Source organism: Equus caballus, chromosome 16 (genome assembly GCF_041296265.1).
Source record: "Equus caballus isolate H_3958 breed thoroughbred chromosome 16, TB-T2T, whole genome shotgun sequence".
Taxonomy (NCBI): domain Eukaryota; kingdom Metazoa; phylum Chordata; class Mammalia; order Perissodactyla; family Equidae; genus Equus; species Equus caballus.
Genome location: NC_091699.1, coordinates 91013667 through 91033406, shown reverse-complemented (window position 1 = coordinate 91033406; position 19740 = coordinate 91013667). Strand labels below are relative to the sequence as shown.

At 40.7% G+C, this 19740-nt stretch overlaps 1 long non-coding RNA gene across 1 annotated transcript; it reads right to left on the bottom strand.

Annotated features, from left to right (window-relative positions):
• Positions 1-344: 344 nt before the first annotated feature.
• Positions 345-18407, bottom strand: LOC138918270 (uncharacterized). The gene is made up of 2 exons (XR_011427389.1): positions 18272-18407; positions 345-3008 (listed from the first exon to the last, which is right to left on the bottom strand). It is a non-coding gene; the product is annotated as an uncharacterized lncRNA (long non-coding RNA).
• Between the last annotated feature and the right edge of the window lie 1333 nt (positions 18408-19740).

Sequence of the window (19740 nt, the reverse complement as noted above, 5' to 3'; positions counted from 1 at the left end):
TGAGACTTTCTAGGTGTTCTATATAGTAAGAGGGTTTTAAGATGATCTAGTTCACAACATTGCCAGCAATGGAAGTGACCTATTTTTTGACATAGCACACAATTGTATTATGAAATATTCAGAGGATAATGCTTTAACATAAATATAAAACTTAAAACTATTTTGAACTTGTAAATTATTACTATTTGTTAGACCTAATTTACAACTAAATCTTTATTTTCTATTTGAGATGACAGATCTCTCTATCATTACATTATTGAATTCTAGATTCTCTCAAAATGTTTAATATTTCTAATATTGTTATTAAGCAAAAAGAGATTCATATAAAATGGCACCACCTCTTCTGCAATCCAGGCTCAGATACATTTATTTTGGGAAATTACAGAAACAATCCTTTCCTTGAACAGTTTTAAAAATAAGTTTGTTCAAATTGTCTTGGCTAACAGTCATTAAGCATAATTTATTTGTTTTAATTTTTTTCGTTATAACAGATCAAAAAAGATAGATGTTAGACAGTTTTTAAAAACTCTTGATTATGCAGGAATAGGCACATAGAGGGTGACAGAGAGAAGCAATTAGAATGACAAAATATTTATCTGGTTTCACAGTCCCCCCTCCCCCTCCCCACCCCGTCCCATGTCAGTCCTCTACAGGGGGCAGCACCAACTCGTGGATAAACTATACTTGTTTTTTTCCAGTCCAGAATACATTGGTACTAATCTATAAGTTTTAACGAAGAAAATCAAAGGATTTTAGAGTTAAAAGAGGCATTAAGGACTATCTGCTCTACAATCTATTATACGAATGAAGAAATTGAGAGAGGCCCACGTGTCCAAAATTGCACTGGAAATTGGCAGTGGAAGCAGAAGTAAAAATAGTTATTGTTCCAATTTCCTTCCACCACATCAAAAATTTAGCAGTGATTTAAAACATTTTAACGCAACATCTTTCATAACATTGAAATTTTAAGCAATAAAAACCCAGTTTCAAATGTTTCCAATGTCCTCAATCATTTTTGAGCACGTCGTTACGGAGTCTACCTCAAGAAACCAGACTGATTTCACAGAGGTTTTCTAAGCGTCAAGGAGAAGCTGCATTACTGTCACAAAAACAACAACAAAAACATTTAAAATGTTTATGTCATGGATAACCTACAATTTATTTTATTTATTCATCCATTGATAGAGTGATATCTTCTGTAGTCACCACAAGCAAAGCCACAATCACGCCATTACTCTGAGTGGGGAAATACAGCTCATGGGCCATTGAACCCAACTCTTGCCTGGAGGTGACTTCCTCTGCCTGTTGGCCCAACAGATGACATGGAACAGATGATATGACTGAGGAAGTGGGGATATTTTGTTCAGGAATCTGGCAGATGGGATGACAGTTGGCTATGAGGATTATTCCTGGCAACGCTCAGTGTCTATTTTATCCCGTTGAGTTGCTTTGCTATTATTGTTTCTTCTACTGGTTAGGACATTTCTGTCTTTCGCTGAGTTTCCTGTATTGGTACGTCTCTCCCCATTCTACACGGCTTTGGTATTTCTGTTTAGGACATGTTCACGCCTCTTGTTTAAGATAGGGCCCCAGGACCTCCTGGACATGGAAATCAGGGAGAGTTTATGCTCTTTTCCTCACTGATTTTCAAACGGAAAATGTGTTTATATTGCTCGTGTTTTGAGAGAGTACTTTGTGAATGAAATCAATTGAGAGGTAGACACGGGAGGGCAACAAAAATTATTTTTGTCCTATTAAGGCTGCTTTAAGGACGAACAGTGTTCTCTGGAAGCAAGGGGTTTACAGAGCGGTGTAGGATCAGAGTTACCCTCCCTAACTCAGGCAGAGCTGGAAGCCAGAGGGGTCCCTGGTGGAGGCGCACCCCTGTAAAACTTACCCTGTGCAGGAGCTGGGAGTGTGTGCTCCCGGCAGACAGGCTGCCTCCCCAGAGAGAGACAAAAAGCAGGGACTGAAGCACTTATGTCCAGCTCCTTCCTTCAAACTCACTAATGGGGTAAGTCACCCCACTCCTGGAGGCAAGTAACCGAGGGGACGGACAATGGCCAGGAATGTGCTCTAATGCCACTGCCATTACACCGGAATGTCAGGAGTGGAGAACGACTGTGATAGAGGTTGTTTTGTCCCTTCAAGTCTCTTCTCCCCTTCTTCCCTTATGTTGCAGCTTCTAACTTCACTGATTCAGAGTGAAGCCTGAAATAAACACATCTCCTTAATGCAGTGATGCGGACAAGCTCTGGTCCATCAAAGCAAACTGTGGCAACTTTAAAAGATAACTGACGCATATCGTTTGCCTCTCGTTGATTCTTTCCTCCTTACTATATGCTTGGCATGGGAAAAACAGATCAAGGTTTTACCAGTGGATACTTCTGGAAAGTAGAATTGGGGAAGTTCATCTTTATTTTTGATGCTTCTTTATTGCTTGAATTTATTGGAATAAATATTAATTTCATAATTTAAAGAATTAAAGCTAAACCTTTTAAAGTTTCCTATAGCTGGCCCTCCCTAGGATGCCACGTTTTAGGCTATAACTTAGGGCTTCCTAACCCTAAAGAAATGAAAATTTATTGGGAGCTTTGCTTTAATTGCAACATAGCAGGCCTGCCCCCACACCCCCGACACTGATTTAATTGCTCTGGAGTGGGACGTGGGCATGGGCACTCTTAAAAAGTCTTTTGGGTCTTTGTTTGTGTAGTGCAGGATAAAAATCATGGGACAGCAGTCACCAACTCCTCGTTGTAGCACATTAGTGTCACCTGGAATGCTTTGAACAATCCCACGCCCTGGCTGAATCCCAGAGCAGCAGCACCAGAATTTGGAGTTCCTCAGGTGGTTGTGACGTGAGGCCAAGTTTGCAAACAGCTGTCACCATCTGAACGCCTCTGGGAAACTCTACTCCGGTTTGCGTGTAAGCCGGTAACGTAAACTTTCCCGCTCTAATCCACGTCTTGGCCAAATGACTAGGATCGCTCGTTGACATAACACGGTGCCTAGTTAAATTTAATCACAGATAGCAATTTTTAGTGAAAGATTGTCCTAGGCAATATTTGAGACTTGCACACATAAAAAATTATTCATTGCTTATGAGAAAATCACATTTAACTGGCTTCCTGTATTTTTGTTGGTGAAATCTGGCAGTCCTACAAATAAAACACAAATGTTGCTCCAAAAACCACTGAAGAGTCCTGTAGATCTTCTCCGTACGTAGATGAGCTTTAAGTAGATTAAATACTTGAGGAAGCAAAGAGAGATCACCTTGCTAATCTCTGGTAAAACGTGCTAAAAGTCTTCTCATTTCTCTCTCTCCAATAGTCCTAGTTTTATAACAACTGGCTCAGTTTCTTCACTGGATTCCCCACACAACTCAATAAATAAGCAAATAAAAGATACTCCCAAACTCCACCCCTGTCACTCCCACCACACCCTCAATCCCTCCTTCTTTCAACCAACCAAACCAACCTGCTTTCAGATTTTGCTAACCTTTTTTTCCGAACCACGCAGAAAAAGTTCTAAACCAAGAAAATGCACAGATGGGTTGGCTGGTGTGTGTGTGTCTGTATGTGTGTGCGTGCCTGTGTGTTTGTGCAGAACTGTTAGGACCTTTCATCAGGTATCACCCTGTTTTTATTCATGTGGAAATACAAGCTTCAGGAAATAGCTCGTCAGTGTTAAACTAGGAATTTCGGTACATTTATCTCCTAATGCAGCTTTCAGTGTCAGTTGCAGACATAAACCATGGAGTCTGCTTGTGTAAAGGATCTGTTGAAGAGCAAGGACTGTAATCTCCGCCCACTTGTAGACTCCACTGTCTGGAATTCTCCAGTAGCCACACAAGTCACCACTACAGGTAACAAATATACAATAAGAGAACAAGGCCTGCTTAAATTGTAACAATGCCTAATATTGAGCTGGGTGTGGGGAGGCACGGATCTGGTAAGGACTGGAGAAACTGCAGAAACGCAGTATGTCAGAAAGAAGGTACTAGACTTTGTGAGGCCCAGACTTTGCTTTGAGTCTAGCAGCCGCCATTGATAGCTAAGTGATCTCAGGCTAGAAATGAAGCTCTTGTGCCCTCCACTTCCACATCTGTAGAATTAAAACCATAACGCCTGGCTTGTTTTGATACCAGTGTTATTGGGAGAATTCCAAGGAGATAATATATGTGGATAAGATTGGACTCTTCCAAAGATTAACATTTTCACTGGGTAAAAGAAGAAAGACGAGGAACAGGGCTTGGTTTGCTCTATACAAGGAAAGTTAGAGAGGCTCTTGTATCGCCTCTTACGAGCTATCCAAGCAAACTGACCCAGAAATACCCTCAAGGGATAAAAGAAATGCCAGTTAGCAGGCCAACCGTAAGCACTGATTTTTTTTTCAAGGAAAAAGAAAAGATGAAAAGTGCCAAGCCACAAGATTAGCCCCCTTAGGGCTCCTGGCATCCTAACCGGGGATCGTGGATTTGTTAAATAATCAGATTCCTTCCCTCGGTTAGATGGAAGCATTAAGTCATCTGACCCCAGCATGAGTCACAGACAAACTTACGGGAAGATCCCCAAAGTCTGAGTGGTAAAGTAAGTGAAGTGGAAAAAATGTGTATGAATGCCATGTTTCCATATGTCTACAAAGATTAGCCAGTTTAAGTTTCCTTTACGAACCAGAACCCATTTCTGTTTTTAGAGTTCAAAGTGACTGCATTACATCGGGCTCCCCTAAGTTGGAAGAAGGGATCATCGAGACAAGCTCTAGACTCGAGTATGTTATTACAGATTTCATGAAGAATTTAAAAAAATCAAACAGCATATTTAACTCTCACAAAAAGAAAAGAAATGCAATGTAAGTAAGTATGTTGTCTACCCAAATCTAATTCATACGTTGAATTCTTAGACACACTAAATTCTTTGCAAACTTAACTGCCCTCATACATACATCCATTGTTAGCGAGATATTTACTCTTCATAATGAGTTAGGTGAAGCTGGTGTGGGGGACCTTCTAAGGTTTCTGTTGCTAATACAGTTTTGGAAATCATCTTTTAAAAATGATTCCCCAAACTACAAAACTCAGTTTGTACTGTAAACTCTGTGACCCAGTTGAATCACTCGCCACCTTCACCCACTTATCTCATGTCTGCTCTCAAAGATTTACCAAATTAAGTTACACCCTTCCGAAAAGCCTCCTGTAGCTTTCCATTTACCCCTATGTGGTAAAGCAAACTTGGTTTCCTCTCAGATCCTTCTTCCCAGATCTGAAGATACTTCCCCCTTTTCTCACAGGTTACCTCCTCAGACAGGAATGCCCTGACCCCGCTAAAAGATTTCCAGACCCCAAATCACTCTCTCCTTCTTGTCAGCAATTAACACCATCAGAAACATTATTTGTTTTCTTTTTTGTTGTTTACAGTAATTTCTGAGAAGGCAGGGATGTTGCGTGTCATGTTTACCACTATATCCTCATTGCCTACAGCAGCAACTAACAAAAATCGGAGGCTAAATAACTATTGAATAAATGCCATTGAATATAAGCCAAATAATAGGATGGCCTCTATAAAAGCCTCTGTAATTTCAAAAGAGGAATTTAAAAAGGTATGGATGAGAATAGCGTCATTAGAATAATTGTGTTCCTAGCCATGACAGCTACTTTGAAGGAGACACTACTTATTTGGAAATATCCATTGTCCATAAGCAAAAAAGAAGCAACTTTTGTTTAAAATTACAAAACATTGTATATATTCAACTCAACTCCCTGCTCTTGTTTTCTTCTATGCCTATTGGCAAGAGATGTTTGACTTCTGGCTAAAGCTTTTTCCTGGGATACAAATCCGGGGATAATTTTCTCCTCACCAATGGGTTCTGCAGAGAGCCTCTCTGCATAGGCCCTATCTGGCAGCGGGGTTAGGAATCCAGCAGATGTCTCAGAAGTAGGTACAGATGTTAGTTGGACTCTTCCATGTCAGAAGAACTGGTTGCTGGTAGATGAAGCTACAGTTGAGGAGATAGGAGTTTACTATATTATTTGGGATATCTGTTACAAGGAGAAAAGAAGGAGACCTCAGGTGGTCCAATGGTCAACCTGGGGCCATGTCAATAGTTTCTGGAAGAGATGAGTGATGGTCGCTGGTAGCAACGTTTTTTTGTCTTCTTTGCTGTTGTACCAGTAATGGAACATTAATGAAAGATGGCAGGGTCTGGTTTATAGGGCAGAAGCTTTATTGTGTTTGAGCCTTGGCCCTTACAGTTATGGACAGGAGTAATCAGTGACTCTGTTCATTTCTAGGTTGGGAAGACTTCTTCAAATTGGCAACAACAATAACAACAAAAACTCAGTGGCAGGCTATTGGCACTGAGCACAGAAACTTAGGGACAACGGAACTCTGTCGAGACTAAGTTAGCTGACTTAGCAGAAGTGAATAAAGCTGAAATATAAATCTGTTCACAGTGGATATCAGTGAGAAGGAAACCAATTCTTGGGTTGGAAGACAGGACACAAGACTGATGATACAGTACGATCACAACTTTGCTTCACATGCATGCTCCCACACAAACAAGCGCACACACACATGCAAACTCAGATAAATCATAAATGCTCTCCCTGATACACACGCAGACACAACACTGCAAGAGGAACAGCAAAATGTAAACTCTGGTTACTTCTGAGTGCTTGGGTTAGGAGTGATTTTATTGTTTTACTTCTGCTTTATTTTCCCATTTCTCTTGCTAAGCTTTCTCATCCAATCTCTTCATACCCAGCTCTGCTACCAAAGAACCCTGACCCCTCTCAAGCCCAATCCAGCCAAGTCCCAAACTGTCCCAGGCTACCTCTGACTCACTGGACTCTGAAGCCTTTTGTTACTTCTCTTGTTCATTCTTTATCCCTGGTCCAAGCTCAGAGGGTTAGACTTTTCTTTATCTCAAGCTCCAGAGAATAGTGTGTTTGTCTGGAACTCAGGTAGTTTTAAAACATGGCCCAAAAATCCCTTGACACTACTCCTATTGAATGGTGGGGTCTATGTCCTCTCCCCTTGAATATAGGCAGTCTTGTGATAGACTGTTTCAACCAATTCAGTATGGAGGGAGTGATATCATGTGACTTATGTGACTGAGCCGTGAAAGGCAATGTAGTTTCTAACTTGTTTTCTGGAATACTCACACTTGGAGCCCTAAGCCACCACGTAAGTTCCAACTACCTTGAGGCCACCACATTTTGAGTTGGCCTCAGCCCCTTGGATAGACCAAGTATAGGTGCTGGGCCCAACAGTGAGAGTGAATGAGCCTTCAGATGATTCAAGCTCTGTACAGTTTCCCCCAGCTTTCAAATCTTCCCAGTTGAACAGACATTGAGACGCAGAGTGAAGCTGTTCATACTGCACCCTGTCTGAATTCCTGATGGCAGAATCTCTGAGCTTAATAGAACGGTTATTTTAAACTGAACTGCCAAATTTGGGGTTAATTTGTTACACAGCAACAGCAACCAAAATAAGACACTTTAACCCAACTTGGGTCAGATTTCTGACAAGGAGTTGAAGTTAGCTATTTTTCCACAGTCCTGGAGCCAAACATAATCATTCTCCTCAGGTTGACATAATGCTTTTCCCAAGTGTTCCATCAACCCAAGCAGCCTGAAGGAGAAACTCTGCTTCCTGTTACAGAGATGCCCAAGGAAGCCCTAGGAACAGAAACTGCTCTTAATATCATATCCTTCCCTTAATAGGAAATATCCTTAATAAGTCATATCCTTCATTCTTTCCAGACTCCCAAAGTCTGGAAACCTTCTCACTTCTTAAAAAGCATTCATTAGCCTGTCTCCTGGCCCTTCAATTTGGATTTTGCTGAAGATTCTAACCTGAAATTTTCTTCAGGCTTGACCTAAGGCCATGTATACCCTGAATGTCAGAGATCAGAATAGAAGACAAGGCGTAAGTAAAGAACAAGGATATGAATTGAAAGCACAGGAGAAAATTAGGAACTAAAGGAAATGTAAAAAGAACTCTCATTCTTGGTTATTTGCTGTGTGCCAACATGTCACATGTATTATGTCATTTCAACATAAGGGCAGTCCTAACGAAGAAGGTATTTTTATTGTCCCCATAATGAATGGGTGCACAAATTTTTCCCAAGGTTGCAGAGCTGATGGTCATAACCCAGGAGTCTGACACCAGATCCTGCTCTCTTAACACTAGACCCAACCGTCTTGAAATAGTCAGAACTATTTTCATAATAATATTAGAATTTATTTGCCTTTTTTCATTCTTATTATCTCATGAGTGTGTGATGAAGTTTTCCACAGTATATTTGGAAGATCTGCATAACTCAATGAGCAAATATATTTCAAATTCCCAGTTCACAATGTTACAACAACGAACATGGGTAAAAGAGCCATTCAAAGTGCGTAATAGACCAATGGATTTTATGTAACAAAGTACCAAACATTCATCTACATGGTTTTAGATTTCACTTTGCAACTAACCTTTCAGAAATTACCCCTTTTCAAATTCTGGTGTGGCGTCAAAGAAAAATATCCACAATTATCTGAAAGGCTATTACAATAATCCTGCCTTTCTTGCCTCCATGTTTGTATGAGTCTAGACATTCTTCACCTACTTCAACCAAAAAGCAAGACATTACAACAAGTTGAATGCAGAAGATATGAGAATCCAGTTATTTCTTATTAAGTCAAATATAAAAGAAATTTGCATTCTTCTTATATTTTTTATAGGAAATATAGTTATTTTTCATAAAATATGTTGTATATGTTAACATGGAGTGGGGTTTTCACTGGTATGCTTTAAGATGAATAAATAAACAATATTAAGAAGTCTGTTTAAATTTTAAATATGGTAAATATCAGTGAATATAACCCACATAAACAAAAGGTCTTTGGGACCTGTCTCAGGCAGTCAGGCTGCTCTAACAAAATATCTTAGACCACATGGCTTAAACAGCAAATATTTATTTATCTCAGTTTTGAAGGCTGGGAGTCCAAGATCAGGGTGCCAATAGATTCAGTGTTTGGTGAAGGGTCCTCTGCCTGGTTTGCAGGCTTTTTTTTTGCTGTATCTTAACATAGCAGAGGGTAAGAGAGGTCCATCACATTTTGGATTAAGGCTTTGGCATATGGACAAATGAATTTGTGTGTGTGTTGGGCGGGGGGGGGGGGCCGGGGGGGGGAGGTGGGCGCAAACATTCAGTCCATAGCAGGACCTTTAATAATTTTTAAGGATGTCAAGTGTTCCTAAGACTAAAAAAGTCTGAGAATCGAGAGGAGGATCCAAGATGGCACCGTGAGTAGTCCTCTTTGTCTCTCCCCCTTCGAGTCTACAATTATTTGGACACTCATCACTTAACAAAGGATATCCAGATAGCATCTCAGGACGTCTGAGAGACCCACGCGACTATACATTGGAAGGCGGACGGACTTCCCTCCGGGAGGAGGTGGAGATAGGTGAAAACTCTCCGAACCCAACCGAACAGCCTAGTACCTGCAAGCGGCTTTCTTCCAACGGACGCCCCCAGAAGATCAACACACACCTAGGGCAGGAGCAAGCACACACCAGAGGAGCGACGGTGGAAACAGGTGACCAGAACCCTACCTAAACCCCCTGCAATTACTCCTAAATGCTGAGGGAAACTCTAGAGTTACACACCTGAGCCCGCGGGGAGAGTCTCGCCCTGCCATTGACGGGGAGATCCCGCCTAGTGTTCATGGCGCCCGGAGGGTCCCAGAGAGAATCACAGAGGGTACGACGGCCCCCCAGCTGCCACTGCCTGCACAGTGGGGAAAGGGATTGCCGGACATCTCAGAGAAGACTGGGGCTGGGTGAAGCTCCAGAGGTCGGCTCCGTGGCCCGGAGGGGAAGCTCCAGAGTTCCGCCCAGGCAGCAGACAAAACTCTCTGTCTGCCCTTAGCGGAGGGGCCACGCCCAGCATTCAACTCCGGGAAAGTCCCGGAGAGAATCCCAGAGGGCGAGGTGACCCCCAGCTGCCATTGCCCGCCCAGTGGGGCTAGGGATTGCCAGAGATCTCGGACAGTACTGGGGCTGGGTGAAGCTCGAGAGGCCGGCTCCACGCCCTGGAGGGGAAGCTCCAGAGTTCTGCCCGGGCAGCAGACAAAACTCTCTGTCTGCCATTAGCGGAGGGGCTACGCCCAGCATCCACAACACCGGGAGGGTCCCAGAGAGGAGAATATCAGGCAGGGCAGCAGCTGACCACCTACCACTGAAATCAGGATCTCCGGCTATCCCCCAGACAGGGCAAAGGGCTCCCCGAGTTCCTGGGGAACAGGACTGGGGCTGGGTGGAGTTCCAGCGACCCAGCTCCGTAGCCTAGGGGGAAACCCTACAGGCTCACAGCAGCCTCACAGAAAGCCTCTGCACAGCACTAGTAGAGAGCACCCATCTGGGAGCCACAAGGCTGGAAGACCCCGGGACAAAAGTAGCATAGCTAGGTGAGCTAAACACAGACTGTAGAAGATGCCAATAGCTCTGCTGCGACCCATGGCGGACAAGTGAGATTTTGTGGGTGCCGACAGTGACGGAGCGGCAAATATAAGTGATCCTACCCCTGGCCACTGGAAAAGCCCATAACACCATTGCAGACCCCAAGGAGGGAGCACGTCTAGGTGGGCTGCAACAGTAGGCACCAGCAGCCTGAAGCCCCTCCGTGATGGCCCCCACGGCAGAAGAGGGAATCCAAAGGACCACTGTGACTATGAGGAGGGGCCCAGGCCCAGTTAGCAACTGCGGATAGGGTGCCTGGCTGGTGCAGTATAAACAGCTGCTCCCCCACCACACCAGCAGAAACAAGTGGAAGGAGCAACTAAACTCTTTCTCTATGCGGAGGCACAAATCTACAACATCAAGCAATATGAAAAAATACATTAAATCTCCAGAACAGAAGGAAAATAACAAATACACAGAAAACAATCCCAAAGAAAATGAGATATATAACCTAAATGACGATGACTTCAAAACAGCCATCATTAAAATACTCAATGAGTTAAGAGAGAATTCAGATAGACAACTCAACGAGTTCAGGAGCTATGTCACAAAAGAGTTTGATACGATAAAGAAGAACCAAACAGAAATACTGGAAATGAAGAACACAATAGAGGAGATTAAGAAAAATCTACATGCACTGAACATGTAGGGCCAATACAACATAGGGCCAATAATATGGAGGAAAGAATTAGCAATTTGAAAGATGGGAATATAGAAATGCTGCAGGCAGAGGAGGAGAGAGAAGTAAGACTAAAAAGAAATGAAGAAACTCTCCGAGAATTATCAGACACAATTAGGAGATGCAACGTAAGGATTATATACCAGAGGGAGAAGAGAAGGAGAAAGGGGCAGAAAGCCTATTCAAAGAAATAATGGCTGAGAACTTCCCAAATCTGGTGAGAGAGATGGATCTTCAGGTGACAGAAGCCAATAGATCTCCAAACTTTATCAATGCAAGAAGACCAACCCCATGGCATATAGTAGTGAAGCTAGCAAAAGTCAACGACAAGGAGAAAATACTAAGGACAGCCAGGCAAAAGAAACTAACCTACAAAGGAACCCCCATCAGGCTATCAGCAGATTTCTCAGCAGAAACTTTACAGGCTAGAAGAGAGGGGAATGATATATTCAAAAATCTGAAGGACAAAAACCTACAGCTGAGAATTCTCTTCCCAGTGAAAATATCCTTCAAATACGATGGAGAAATAAAACTTTCCCAGATAAACAAAAATTAAGGGAGTTCATTGCCACAAAACCTCCTCTTCAGGAAATCCTCAGGAAAACCCTCATTCCTGAAAAATCAAAAAAAGGAAAAGGGCTACAAAACCAAGAGCAGAGGAGATAAGTAGAAGGACAACAACAGAGAGTAGCAGCTCTTCATCAGAACAGATTAAACCATGGGACGAGAAACAAAGGAAATTGAAGAAAACCAGAAAACAAGACATAAAATGGTAGTGGTAGGCCCCCACATCTCAATAATCACTCTAAATGTAAATGGATTGAACTCCCCAATCAAAAGACACAGAGTGGCAGGATGGATCAAAGAACAAGACCCAACAATATGCTGCCTCCAGGAAACACACCTCAGCCCCAAAGACAAACACAGACTCAGAGTGAAGGGATGGAGAACAATACTCCAAGCTAATAATGAACAAAAGAAAGCAGGTGTCGTTATACTAATATCAGACAAGGTAGACTTCAAAGCAAAACAGATAAAGAAAGAGAAAGAGGGACAGTATATAATGATAAAAGGGACTCTCCACCAAGAAGACATAACACTTATAAATATATACGCACCCAACACAGGAGCACCAAAATTTGTAAAGCAACTCTTAATAGAACTAAAAGAAGACATCAACAACAATACAATAATAGTAGGGGACCTCAACACACCATTAACACCAATGGACAGAACATCCAGACAGAAAATCAACAAGGAAATAATAGAATTAAATGAAAAATTAGACCAGATGGACTTAATAGATATATATAGAACACTTCATCCAAAAACAGCAGGTTACACATTCTTCTCAAGTGCACATGGAACATTCTCAAGGATTGACCATATTTTGGGAAACAAAGCAAACATCAATAAATACAAGAGAGCTGAAATAATATCAAGCATCTTTTCTGATCATAATGCTATGAAACTAGAAATCAACTACAAGAAAAAAGCAGAGAAAGGTGCAAAAATGTGGAGACTAAACAACACGCTTCTGAACAAACAATGGATCATTGAAGAAGTTAAAGAAGAAATCAAATATTTTCTGGAGACAAATGAAAATGAGAACACGACATACCAAATCATCTGGGATGCAGCAAAAGCAGTCCTAAGAGGGAAATTCATTGCAATACAGGCTCACCTCACTAAACAAGAAAAAGCTCACATAAGCAACCTCAAACGACACCTAACAGAACTAGAAAAAGAAGAACAAACAAAGCCCAGAGTCAGTAGAAGGAGGGAAATAATAAAAATAAGAGCAGAAATAAATGATATTGAAACAAAAAAGACAATAGAAAGGATCAATGAAACAAAGAGTTGGTTCTTTGAAAAAAATTAACAAAATCGACAACCCTTTAGCCAGACTCACCAAGAAAAGAAGAGAGAAATCGCAAATAAATAAAATTAGGAATGAGAGAGGAGAAATCACAACAGATACCAATGAAATACAAGAGATCATAAGAGAATACTATGAAAAACTATATGCCAACAAATTGAACAACCTGGAAGAAATGGACAAATTCCTAGACTCCTACAACCTCCCCAAAATGAATCAGGAAGAAATGGAGAATCTGAATAGGCCAATCACAAGTAAGGAAATAGAAACGGTAATCAAAAACCTCCCCAAAAATAAGAGTCCAGACGGCTTCTCTGGAGAATTCTACCAAACATTCAAAGAAGACTTAATACCTATTCTCCTCAAACTATTCCAGAAAATTGAGAAAGATGGAGTACTCCCTAACACATTCTATGAAGCCAACATCACTCTGATCCCCAAACCTGTCAAGGACAACACAAAGAAGGAGAACTACAGGCCGATATCGCTGATGAACATAGATGCAAAAATCCTCAACAAAATTCTGGCAAACCAAATACAGCAATACATCAAAAAGATTATACACCATGATCAAGTGGGATTTATACCAGGGACACAGGGATGGTTCAACATCCGCAAGTCAATCAACGTGATACACTACATCAACAAAATGAAAAACAAAAACCACATGATCATCTCAATAGATGCAGAGAAAGCATTCGACAAGATCCAACACCCATTTATGATAAAAACCCTCAGTAAAATGGGTATAGAAGGAAAGTACCTCAACATAATAAAGGCCATATATGACAGACCCACAGCCAACATCATACTCAATGGACAAAAACTGAAAGCCATCCCTCTGAGGACAGGAACAAGACAAGGGTGCCCACTTTCACCACTCCTATTCAACATAGTACTGGAGGTGTTGGCCAGAGCAATTCGGCAGGAAAAAGAAATAAAAGGAATCCAAATAGGTAATGAAGAAGTAAAACTCTCGCTGTTTGCAGACGACATGATCTTATATATAGAAAACCCCAAAGAATCCATAGAAAAACTATTAGAAATAATCAACAACTACAGCAAAGTAGCAGGGTATAAAATCAACATACATAAATCAGTAGCATTTCTATACTCTAATAATGAACTAACAGAAAAAGAACTCAAGAACTCAATCCCATTCACAATCGCAACGAAAAGAATAAAATACCTTGGGATAAACTTAACCAAGGAAGTGAAGGATCTATACAATGAAAACTACAAGACTTTCTTGAGAGAAATTGACAATGACATAAAGAGATGGAAAGACATTCCATGCACATGGATTGGAAGAATAAACATAGTTAAAATGTCCATACTACCTAAAGCAATCTACAGATTCAATGCTATCCCAATCAGAATCCCAAGAACATTCTTCACAGAAATTGAACAAACAATCCTAAAATTCATATGGGGCAACAAAAGACCACGAATTGCTAAAGCAATCCTGAGCAAGAAAAACAAAGCCAGCGGAATCACAATCCCTGATTTCAAAACATACTACAAAGCTACAGTGATCAAAACAGCATGGTACTGATACAAAAACAGGTCCACAGATCAATGGAACAGGATTGAAAGCCCAGAGATAAAACCACACATCTATGGACAGCTAATCTTCGACAAAGGAGCAGAGGGCCTACAATGGAGAAAAGAAAGTCTCTTCAACAAATGGTGCTGGGAAAACTGGACAGCCACATGCAAAAGATTGAAAATTGACCATTCTTTTTCACCACACACCAAAATAAACTCAAAATGGATCAAAGACCTAAAGATTAGGCCTGAGACAATAAGTCTTTTGGAAGAGAATATAGGCAGTACACTCTTTGACATCAGTTTCAAAAGAATCTTTTCAGACACTATAACTCCTCAGTTGAGGGAAACAATAGAAAGAATAAACAAATGGGACTTCATCAGACTAAAGAGCTTCTTCAAGGCAAGGGAAAACAGGATTGAAACAAAAAAAAGCTCACTAATTGGGAAAAAATATTTACAAGCCACTTATCCGACAAAGGGTTAATCTCCATAATATACAAAGAACTCACACGGCTTAACAACAAAACAACAAACAACCCGATCAAAAAATGGGCAGACGACATGAACAGACATTTCTCAAAAGAAGATATGAATATGGCCAATAGACACATGAAAAGATGTTCATCATCGCTAATCATCAGGGAAATGCAAATCAAAACTACACTAAGATATCACCTTACACCCGTTAGAATGGCAAAAACATCCAAAACCAAGAGCGACAAATGTTGGAGAGGTTGTGGAGAAAAAGGAACCCTCATACACTGTTGGTGGGAATGCAAACTGGTACAGCCACTATGGAAAACAGTATGGAGATTTCTCAAAAAGTTAAAAATAGAAATATCCAATGACCCAGCCATCCCATTACTGGGTATCTATCCTAAGAACCTGAAATCAGAAAACCCAAGAGTCCCTTGCACCCCTATGTTCATCGTGGCATTATTTACAATAGCCAAGACATGGAACCAACCTACATGCCCAGAAACTGATGATTGGATAAAGAAGATGTGGTATATGTACACAATGGAATACTACTCAGCCATAAAAAAAGACAAAATTGGCCCATTCGCAGCAACATGGATGGACCTCGAGGGTATTATGTTAAGCGAAATAAGCCAGTCAGAGAAAGACGAACTCTATATGACTCCACTCATAGGTGGAAGTTAATATATTGACAAGGAGATCTGATCGGTGGTTACCAGGGAAAATGGGGGTGGGGGGAGGGCACAAAGGGGGAAGTGGTGTACCCACAACATGACTAACAATAATGTACAACTGAAATCTCACAAGGTTGTAATCTATTGTAACATTAATAAAAAAAAAAAAAAATTAAAAAAAAAAAAAAAAGTCTGAGAATCTCTGACCCAGAAATTGGGTGGATGGATACGTAGGGCCAAGGAAGTAGGCCTTTTGATTTTATTATAATAGAATCTGTGGTGTATATAACTGCTTTTAGGAAAGTGCAGAGAGAGAGAGGTGTCGACAGCATAGGAGAGAAGGCCATTTATAGAGTGCAGTATGTGAGTTAGTTCAAGTGACTTGACCCCGAACACAGGTGTAGGGACCTGCCTGGAAGGCTCAGTGATGGTAATGAATGAAGACACCTCTACAGTTGGAGCAATGGGAATAAGGAGGGAAGATAGTTGAAAACCTTTATACTGATGGCTTCCACTTTTTCAACTAAGCAGAAGACAAAGGATTCTTTTGAGATTGAGACTGGGTTGGATTTTGAGGAAAGAAGTAAAGAACTCTACGAACCATTACCCATGGGAGAGAAAGCTTCCCAGGAACATGTAGTTTCTTGCAGGCAAATGATCAAAGCTGAATTTTTGAATTTCTGGAACTTCCCATGGAATAACTGAACGTTGTTTTATGTTATTGAATATTGTTCATTCATATTGTGCTTAGCTCATGTGAAGAGAAAAAATGAGGAAAAGGTTGTCATAAAAATGATAATAATAGCATCTTGGAGTTAGACATCTTAGGTAAATCTTATTAAACTGAACATCAAATTAAATTAAAAGCTTTTTTTTTCTCTTTTAGAAAAGTCACTATCCATATTCCACTATATATTAAAAGCTATGCAACTATTTCAGATTTAGTTTGTGGGTTAAAAGGATAGAGCAAGACGTAGACAATTTATAAGTTTGGAAATTGACACTTGATCAAAAATCTATTCCTGAAACTAGGAACCAAAGTTTCTTAGAACAGAATCGTGTTGATGTAACTTTATAAATATGTGGTGGGCTCTACCTTGTTTCTGTCACAACCCAAGATGGCATATATATGTCTCAAGCAATTCTGTGAAAGTATTAAAAAATGCTATATCAACTTAACTCATATTTCAAAATTATTAAAAAGCTATTCATGGGGGAAGCTGGTTGAGAGTTAGAGTTCAGCTGTAAGGCAGTGGAAGGCTTTGGTGTAACTCTGGGTCTGCCATGTGTCAGGAGCCTGTGAAGTGAGAGAAGGAAATTTCTGGTAAAGACTCCTGGAGAAGCAGAAGATCTCAAGGCACAAAAGGTGACCTTGCACATCATTGTGGAATCATCCTACTTTGTGCTGTCAGCTCCAGCCCTCCGAGAGAGGCTAACTGTTTCATTGCTGAGCTGCACAGAGATGAGTGACACCATCAATGATGCCGGATTGTATGAGCAGAGCCTTGTGATGATTCAGGGAAATGTAAAACCTACGTCTCGTGTTCAAGAAACAAACTCTTCACGCTGTCATGAGACCCAAGCCAAACTTTCTTCAAATGATACAGCGACAAGTACATAGATTCCTTTCATAGATGGGCATATGAAAGCCTCAGCAACATTTGGCAAGAAGAGTGCAGCATCAGTTTGTCTTGTCTTGATGGTGACCAAAGGCCAGAGGCCAAATCTTCACCTCAGCCTTCAATGTTCTGTGTAATCTCCTCCGTCAGCCCCCACACTCCACCCAGTTCTCCCCCTGTAGTCCCATCTCCTTTCACCACCTGGCTCACTACTGATCAGCAATTTGCATTTCCTTTCCTGCCTCTGAACTTCAAGTCCCCAGAATACCCTCTCCTCAACTTCTCCTGCATCTAGTGAAATCTCGCTCACCCTCAGGACTTTGAACATTTTCTCTTCAAAGCCTTCCCTGGCTAGGATTGCCCTCCACACCTTCCCCCTCCAAGCACTCTGTGCTTCCTCCTTTCATGACGTTTATCACACTTGTAATTCCGTTTTTCACCTTTGTCCTCTCTGAGAGCTTAGAGGAGCCGGGAGCACTGGGACAGCTCTGTCTAGTCCACATGCTCTATCCTCGGTACTCAGGATGTGAAGCCCAACGCTTTACAAATGAATGAATACATTTGTTATTTAGAAAAGCATCAAAACAGATTAATTAAAAGATGTTTGCCTTTAGGCGCTTTGAGCCACATCTATTCATTTAAGACACCATTAGCACACATCACTTCTCTGAGGGGCAGCATGAATAAAGCAAGGCAGTTTAGTTGGAACCACAGATATGTTTCTATTGACAGATAAAAGCCGCACAAGCTATCTACCAAAACCTCTTAACAACGTTTCTCTCCAGATCACCTTGTTCCTTTAGATCAAGTTTAAATTTTATTGAAGATAATTACATGGATACAGTTAAATGCACAAATCTTACGTTATGAAATATACACACCTGTGTAAACAGTGCACCCATTAAGAGAACATTTCCGTCGCCATTCTCTCACGTCGCTCTCCAGTCAATCAGCCTCCTACCCCAGCAACAATCACTGTTCTATGCCCAAATCACTGTGACAGCAACACAAAAGAAGGAGCAACTGATACAGGCAGCCACATGGATGAATCTCAAAAATATGTTGAGTGAAAGAAGCCAGGCACAAAAGAGCACAGACTATGATTCCATTTCCATGAATAACCAAATCCTAAAATGCTTTCTTCAGCACAGCTTTAGCTGCCACCATGTGCTGATATGGATCTGCTCTGTGCCTAAGACACAGCAAATGCTGGCGGCAGGCTTTGGAGACATGCACTTGGGAAAAATTATTTTAAAAATACAAGAAAGATCGTTAATTTAAACTTTTCTTTAAATACTTTCTATTCTTTCATATTTCATCCAAGAGACTGTAATAATTTTTTGACATTTCTAGGCCCATAACTGTAATTAATTACATTTCCATATGCGTTACGATTTCTAGAGGCTCAGGAAGACTTCTTATCTACACAACAGGACAACAAGCATATGTTTAAATGAATTCCCAAGGCTCCAAATCAAACTTTATTTCATCCCTCCAAACACATACAACTTATAGTCTTTAAAAAATTCCATAATTCAATACCCTGGAAAAACAACAAATATTTTACAGTAAAAAATTGATATGAACATGAATGTCTTCTGAGGAAATCATCATGTTATTAATGACGCCCAGTCAAGACTGACTGACTTCACAGAGTACTGGTATACACATTATTAAAATCAGAAAAGGTTTTATCAATCAGTTATAGTTTTGTAAAGTCATGAGTAAGTTTCTTCTTGTTTTCCTATTGACTTCCATTACCAAATGGGAGAGGAACTCCTATAGAAAACATTTTGGTTCTTATTGCATATTATTATCTCAAACCTGATAATACATTACACTTCTTTTAAAGTAATTTTTAAATGCCAGTTTTCTGATAAGATTCACCATGTCACAATATAAGACTGCAAACTAACATTATTTTTTATTTATAACCAAAGTTTAGAATTTGATGACAAAAAAAATCATGACCAACTGAACATCCCTCACTGTACTGAAAAGGTACAATGGCCAATCATGGCTCTTCCCAAAGATACCACACGACCATGGGTTTAACACCAGCTCCCTCGTGCCTGAACCAAAAAGAAGGGGAGAAGTGGGGATTCAGATATAATGATGCTAAAGAGAGGAGCAATTAAAAACAGGAAAATACAATTATAATAGTTTTTAGATCAGGGGTGAGGGGATGATTTAAAATTACGTGAGAAGAGTCAATATCTTGTTTCCTTAATCCCGGTACAGTAAGTAAAATAAGTATCCATCAATTGCTGAAACCTTGGTTAGAAAAGGGAACCACGAACTGGGTCTTTATCTGACGGAAAGGGGGAAACAGGGAAATGTTCTCATTCAT